General features: G+C 43.2%; 1 non-coding gene across 1 annotated transcript; it reads right to left on the reverse strand.

The window, feature by feature from the left end:
* Nucleotides 1-5,012: 5,012 nt before the first annotated feature.
* Nucleotides 5,013-5,120, reverse strand: LOC131896243 (U6 spliceosomal RNA). The gene has a single exon (XR_009375404.1). It is a non-coding gene; the product is annotated as a U6 spliceosomal RNA (small nuclear RNA).
* Between the last annotated feature and the right edge of the window lie 3,155 nt (nt 5,121-8,275).

Genomic DNA, 8,275 nt, shown 5'->3' on the forward strand with positions numbered 1-8,275 from the left:
TTGTAGGAATACTAACATGATATAGATTATCTGAGTGTTCCACAATTTCATGTCAAAAGAGAATAAAATTCGAATAGTTAAAACAGACGTCTCAACTTCACAGAAGTCTAGAATGATGTTCAAAATCAAACTTCTGGGGTTTAGGGACTTTTGGTTTTGTTTTTTGTTGTATTTTTTGTTTGTTTGTTTGTTTGTTTGTGTTTTGTTTTTTTCAAAACAGGGTTTCTCTGTGTAACAGCTCTGGCTGTCCTGGAACTCACTTTGTAGACCAGGCTGGCCTTGAACACACAGAGATCCACTTGCCTCTGCCTACCGAGTGCTATCATTAAAGGTATGTGCCACCACAGCCTGGCCAAATTTCTGGATTTTATATGTGAAAGAACACTCATCAAAACCTGTGAATAACAAGTTCTAAAACAGAAGTGTCGTTCCCAAGAAGAGCATGATGCTCACAGCGTAGGCCATTCCTTTTGAAAATGTCTCCCATGACTTACAATTCAAAGGCAACCGCAGCAAGGCCAATGATAGTCCTTAGCTGTGATGTTATTTATGCTGACTGAAATAACTAATTCAGTGGAACAAGAGCCATCTCAAAAGGTCATCTCCAAGTTCTGTATATCTAGCGTAAATTTCAAGACTGTTTGTAAGTTTTGCCTTCCATGGTTTCCAAATCGAATAACTTGCTATGTTAGACAGTCTAGTTTTGTGAGCCCCTGAGAGTGTAAGCACAGGAAGATAGAAATCCTTCAGGAAACTCTCTTAAGCTAGAACAATGGCTTTTTCTTTGCCTCAAGCCACTGCCTGTGGCCTTTGCATGGTCTCTTCTGTTGCTCAATGAAAGAGTGTTTGACCCTGGCTACTGTGTGGCCTAGTTTTGCTCTATATCTGCACATAAACATCATTTATCAACATCCCTTTCCACTCCTTTCAGGGCAGGAACAAAAGTGGCTTTATCTTTTGCTTTCAAAACAGCTCAGTGGTGTTCTCTGTCAGCTACTGTTGAGAACTCTGGACATAACTCCTCCTTAGCTTCCTCTTTTACAGCCTTAAGAATCCCTCCTGTCCTCCATCCTGGTGGGTTTGAGCTTCCTTAATTCACAACCAACTTTTTTTTTTTCTTTTCTACAGTTTGTTTATGAATCTTCTCATCCTTGCAAAGCTTCTTGGCAAGATGTAGGTCTGGGCTCCCAGGACTACTGTCAACTCCTGTCATATACTTACAATTCTTAGTGTGTTTATGGATGGGAACACACACATGGCGGTCAGAGGCCAACTTACAGAAGCTGGCTCCCTCCTCCCTTGTAGGTCCCAGGATGTAACTCAGGTTGTCAGGCTTAGTGGCAAGTGCCTGCTGATCCACCTTGCTGTCCCCAGCAACAGCTATTCCAAACAACCTGTTGCTGCCAAGTAGCAGGCAGGGGCAGCGAGGCATCACAGCAAAGCATGTGGGCTTTGACATGCACGGACTTCGCTGCAACTTTGGGTAAATTATTTAATCTCTTAGCGCTTTGGGTTTCCTTAGGCTCTAGCTGAAAATGAAATTAAACATACAATCAATGTTAACAGTATTCGAAAAAGAGAAGCCCACTATGATGAATTATTATGACCTTTCAAGCTCAAAGTCAGAAGCTGATGTCCAGGTGACAAGAGGCGGATTACCCTTGTATGAGAGAGACCTACATTCTCTGCCATTCATTTTGCTAGGCATGAGGCTGTCAGGGAAAGGATTCATCGCCTAACTGAATTGGACAGTTTACTTGGATATTTCCACAGCTCCTCTGGGCCTTTTTCTTCCCTGGAGACAAGAACCCTTCTGCTCTCCCTTTCATTTGCTTCATAAGATCTGCTTTCAGAAGAGTCTGAAATACACTCATAAAGTACGACCCAAGCCAAGGCATTCACATATAAAGAAGGAGCAAACCTTAAAGCAAAGTTGGGGCTGGAATGACTAAGTGTGTGTGTGTGTGTGTGTGTGTGTGTGTGTGTGTGTGTGTGTGTGTGTCGTCGTCGTCGTCGTCGTCGTCGTCGTCGTCGGTCTCCAAACTTAACAAAATACATCAAGAGGACATAAGTAACTACATTTTCTATACATTTTATTTTCTGAGGAAAACGGCTGTTCCTTAATTAGAGGTGAACTATAGCTTTCATTTCTATGTAGCACTTACTATTGACTGCTGTGGTTTGTTCATATCCCCAGAGTTTGTGGCCTAGAAACTTGGCCCCCAATGCAGTGATATGAGGGGGTGGGGGCTCCAGGAAGGGATCAGGTGATTGGGAGCTATTTTAGCATTATTGAAACTACAGATACACATACTCAGTTGTAAACAGAAGCTGAGTTTTCTGTCCTAACCACCCGGTCCCAAATAAACACACAAAAGCTCACATTAATTACAAAATATTCAGCCAATAGCTCAGGCTTACTGCTAACTAGCTCTTCCATTTAAATTACCTCCAGCACTCGGGAGGCAGATCCAGGTGGATCTCTGTGAGTTCGAGGCCAGCCTGTGCTACCAAGTGAGTTCCAGGAAAGGCGCAAAGCTACACAGAGAAACCCTGTCTCGAAAAAAACAAAAACAACAACAACAACAACAACAAAACCACATTTCTATCAATCTATGCATTGTCACGTGGCTATTGTTTTACTGGTCCTCTGGCATCTTGCTTCTTGGGCAACTCAAACATGTCTCTCTTGATTCTGCCCTTCTTCATCCCAGTCCTCAGTTTGATTGTCCCACCTTACTTTATCCTGCCTTGCTATAGGCCAAACAGCTTTATTACTAATCAATGAGAGTAATATATATTCACAGCATACAGAAGGATCATCCCACAGCCTTCAGTAATCATAAATATATACCATAGAGAAACTCTTCCAACAAGAACATTCTATAACCTGCCTGACAGATGAAAATGTCTAAAGAGACACCTGAGTCTCCCAATCTGACTATCAGACTGTTGAAATAACCAATCCCACAGAGATGGGGATTCCCCAGGAATCGCATTCTGAGAGAAGGAGAAAGCCCCAGCCAGAGGGGAAGCTTATTACTCAGGAAGAGATTTCACGGAGTTGGAACTCCCCCTTTCAGTAAGAGTCTGAAGCCCCGATAATGGTGGGTCGATGGTGGGAGAATGCACTTGACCAGGACTGCTCAGATGTACGTGTCCTTGGCCCTCTATTTAAACTTTAATTTCAGACCCCAAAGATGGAGTTGAGAGGTTCACTGGATCTCGTTTTCCTCCTTCCCAATGTGGCCAATTTGAATAAAATCTCTTTTTTCTGCTATGCACTATTAATTTGTCTCTTTTAATTGCATTGTTGAGGATGAGTAGCCAGACCTGACTCGGGGCAAGGCTGTGACTCCCATATTTAATACTGATTTCTCACATTTTTTTTTTTTAACTCTGGAAAAGCTGAAAGTACTTTAAGTCTGCATCAATAGGAAAATGCATTTGCCGGCATTAACTTTTAAGCAGCAGTTAAAATAAATGATCAAGAGCACAGTGTAAATGAGATAAATTATGAATATATGTTTGAAGAGGAAAGAACGTGTACAATAACGAGTAGAGAAAAACAGCATTTCAGTTTTGGACTGGGAAGATTGCTCAGTGTTGGTAAAATCCTCAGTCCTCCGTTCTTTAGTGTGTAAGGACTGGAGTTCAGATCAGGTACAAGAAAGATTGCGCCCCCTCGAGTCTGTACGGGACACACCCTGACACCAAATTCTCAGCACAAAGGAGATTCATTACCTCTGAGGAGCAATCAGGGGGTTGGGGGAACGTGTGTGGGGAAGCTACAAAGGCAGACAGCAAGCAGCAGAAGCAAGCAGGTGTTTCGTTTTTCGTTTTGTTTTGTTTTGTCTTTTTACAGGAGTGGGGTTTTTAAGGCAATAAAGGGGGCGTCTTGCTACGGTGAGTTGGTAAATCCTGATTGGACATATTCATTATTCACACCAAATAATGACTTTTGATTATAGGACCTTGGAGTTTTGTCTCAGTAATGAGCCAGTGGCCAAATGAGAGAGTGGACCTTGGGGGTCAGCTTTAGGAATGTAGTCTAAGGATTTTCAACAAGAGGGAGGGAAAAGGATAAAAAGTGTCGGTGCCATGTTTGTCCCGCTCAGGCCCACACTTGCCATACTCAGGCCTGCTGGAACCCTCCACGTGGAACTGCCCGACGGCCTGTGTGTGTGCGACAGACTTCCTGGGGTGATGTGACTGTGGTGGTTCGAAAGAAAATGGCCCCCCAAAGAGAATGGCACTATTAAGAGGTGTGGCCTTGTTAGAGAAAGTGTGTCACTGTGGGGGCGGGCTTTGTGGTCTCTTTTTCTCAAGCTTCCTTCTGCGTGACTGTTAGTCAATGTCCCGTTGCCCACAAGATGCAAGATGCGGCACTCTCAGCCCCAGCACCACATCTGCCTGCACGCTGCCATGATCAGAATGGACTGAAACTTCAAGCGAGCCACCCTCAATTAAATATTTTTGTAAGAGTTGCTGTGGTCATGGTGTCTCTGTTCCCAGCAATAGTAGAACCTAAGACAATGACACACCCTTCAACTCACCCCAGAAAAGGAGTCTATGACAGACCAAAGTAAAGATTGCACCCATGGCCAATTTGGTGAAACTAGTGGGTGTTTTTATTGGGTTACTAACAGGAGTTTGGGTGAGAGGTTACTTATGAGGGACAGGCATGACTCTTGCTTCACCAGAAAGCCCACCCCAGCACAGGTGACGACTTCGGACTTCTGTAAATTGCAACCCGGGAGCTGTTGAGGTTCTCCGCACAGCTTGCAGCAGCTCTGCAGCTGGATCTGACTCGCTCTCTGCACAGCTTGCAGGAGCTCTGCAGCTGGATCTGACTCGCTCTCTGCGCAGCTTGCAGCAGCTCTGCAGCTGGATCTGACTCGCTCTATCTTTCCACCATTGGGCTGCTCAGAGTCTCTAGCCCAGCAGCTTCTTACTCTTTTTTATACTGTTGAAAGGGGTCTTCAAGAATCTTCCAGGTTGTTGTTGCTTTTATAAATATGGAATGCTTGGTGAATTTGCCCGTCATCCCTTGCTCAGGGGCCATGCTCATCTTCTCTGTATCGTTCCAATTTTAGTACATGTGCTAAGGAAGCCAGCACTCAGTTTTGACTCTCTACACATGTGGCCTTTTGTAACCTCTCCTTCCCTCTTGGAGGAAATGTTTCAACATGGAAAAAGTGTTGCAATTCAGAGGAAAAGGCCATACAACAGCATGGAAACCCACCTGGAATTCCAGCACTTGGGAGTTGGAAACAGAGGATCCCTGGAACAAGCTGGTTAAGGAGAGTAGCATATGGAGACCCTGCCTCAATAAATGAGGTAGAGAGTGGTCAAGAAAGACACCTAAGTTCAGCCTCTGGCCTCCGTATACACATATGTGAACTTGTATGTACCCACACATTTGAACACATATATACAGCACACACATATACATGCAAGCAATGAGTTTTATACACACTTCTGACAGTCAAGCTATATACTATTGTAGTAAAAATCTGAAAAAAAATACTTGAGGATTATATATAACCATATATAGAATGGTTGACCAAGAGATGGAGAGCGGGGCTCCTAATATTTTTCAAACCACATTATAGCATTCTGATAAAGTGCAAAGCACATTTTATAAATGCTAAGGCTAAATTTATAGTCACTCGAATGGCATGCATAGATGAATGCTATTAGTTTTATTGATAGGATGGGGAAGTTCCGTCAACAAAGCAATGATCTATATTATCTAGGAAAGCTGGCAGTTGGGAACCACATGTTGGTTTCCCTAGATTATTCTTTGTCCTTGCATCAAAAGAGACCCAGACCAAGTTTGCATGGCTTAGAATCAATCAATCAACTGCTCTACGTAACTGAATGTCATATTTGCAAGTTCCGGAAGAATGTCCAAAATGAGTTGAAAGCATCATCTGTACTTTCAAAGAATTTAAAATCTTATTCTGTAAATGAGACCAACAGAGAAGGACAGAGCCCGGTGGGAGCTAACTCCTGTATTTTGTGCCACAAGGACTTCGAAATCTGGAGATCCGAGCAGACTGTAGCAGCACTTGGCCAAGCATCATGAGTCGAGATCTGAACTAGGATTGTAAAATGAGGAGAATGCAGTCTGTTGTGCAAAAGAAATTGAAAAGCAAGTCTTTCCTCATGCTTGAAGCTGAAGAGTTAGCTCAGCCTTTAAGAGCCCTTGCTGCTATGGCAGAGGACCTAGGTTCAGTTCCCAGCACCCACATGGCAGCCCAAAACTGTCTTTAACTCTAGTTTCAGGGGATCTGATGCCCTCTTCTGGCCTCTCTGGGCACTGCATGCACTTGATGCATGTCCATATGTGCAGGCAAAACACTCAACACTCATAAATTAAATGTTTTAAATATTTAAAAGTAAGGCTTTACTCATGCTACATTATTGTTCCAGTCTGAGAAATATGCACTTCCATCGAGTCTCAGCACTGGATGTAACAGCAGCTTCACTTATGAAACATTTGGCCAGTGGGGAAGTGAAGGCTTTCAGAACTCATTACTTAGCTCCTTCCCTGCTCCAAGTTCTGAGCAAATAGAACACCAAAATGAGGGTAAGGATGCTATCTGGTCCCTTAGAGTCTCATGTCACTTGTGAGAAGGAGCAAGACCTCACTCAAGCGTGCAGAGAGGAAAACAGGATCTCACTGAGCACTCACTAAGCCTTAGTAGCTGTCAGTAAGTTGCAACGGCCAGTGACTTGGAAAGACAGAATTGGAACCCACGTTCTCTGCCTTTCTCATTTCTTGCTTTTTTTTTCTTTTGTTTTTGGCCTGTCTCTTCTCTGTGTTGTGTGGCTTCCTCTGTGTGCATACATGCACATACCCTGTAATGTTAGTTAACATCCATCGAAACTCTAGGTATCGTCTCCTTCTGTGTTTACAATCCGTTTCTTGAACTTTACACTGTCGGGACACACAGAAATGAGCAAAAGTGAAATGTAAAGACATATTCTTGCACACCTGAAAGCAATCCAAATGTTCAGTAACCTGCTCTGTAGTCTCAGTGAAGCAGAGTTAGAGAAACATAGGTAAAGCAGGAAGTAAGAGCAGACTCTCTGCAATGAGAAGCAGCTTCTCACAGACGGTTCTATGAGAAGAAACTGGCAAGAAGACAGAGGGCCAGGTGTCCAGAAAGGAACAATAGGGAACAGGGGAGGGCCCAGGAACCCTATAAAACACCTAAGCCTGTGTCTGTTTACAGGACATCCAGCCTTAGGTTTTCCCTCCCTGAATGTATAAAGTTACTACTTTTCATTTCTCCGTGGCTTGATCTTCTGTATTTCCCAGATGTCCGTTTTGTTGCTGCTGTTGTTCCTGCCAAGGAGGACACCTGGCAGTGCCCTGGACAACCACCGGCTCATTCCTCCCACCCCCACAGGTCAGTTACTTGAAAGGTTAGGGAAGGAGAAGAACTTCAGTCCAGGATTCAGAAACAAATGTGGGCAACACAATGGGAGCCAATGCATGAGTACATAAATGTGAAAAGCTAGGAATGTAGCTTGGCGATAAAGCACTTGCCTGGCGTGCATGTGTCTCCGAGCTCCATCCTTGCACACTGCTGAGTTTTGGAAACAAGGCTTTACTATGTGGTCCAGGCTCACTGGAATCATCTTGCCTCAGCCAAACATTGGCTTTTCCTTTTCCTTCTGAGTATGATGTGTGTGTGTGTGTGTGTGTGTGTCCATGTGTCTGTATGTGTATGTGTGATTATATATATATATATATATATATATATATATATAATTATTGCAATTTGATATGCCAATGTAATTTGCTTTGGGAAGCATTTTGGGAGCCCATAAAGAGTGTCTCTTCTGCTTCAGCAATTGTAGGAACACATCACGATGGAAGATAGTGAGATGGAGGTGGCTCAGCCCCTCAGCCACCACAGGGAGTACCGTGTGGTGCACACGAGGTGATCTTATTTTGTATTAGGTCACCATTTTGATGCTGCTTGCTATAACAGCATAAAACCAAGACCATCTAATAACAATAGGCTATCCACTCAATAAGAAGAATGAGATAGGCAGATAGATGTGTGTTCAAATTACAAATATCCAGATATATTCAATGAAAAGGGGACATAACCATATATAAAATTACTATTTGTGGATTTAAAAAAACAAAACATTATGGAGGGATCAGGTAAGGCAGAAACACTCTTTAAGCTCTTACATATTAAATGATACAAATATAAACATAACAAATTAGGGCTGGAGAGGTGACTCAGCA

Source organism: Peromyscus eremicus, chromosome 19 (genome assembly GCF_949786415.1).
Source record: "Peromyscus eremicus chromosome 19, PerEre_H2_v1, whole genome shotgun sequence".
NCBI lineage: Eukaryota > Metazoa > Chordata > Mammalia > Rodentia > Cricetidae > Peromyscus > Peromyscus eremicus.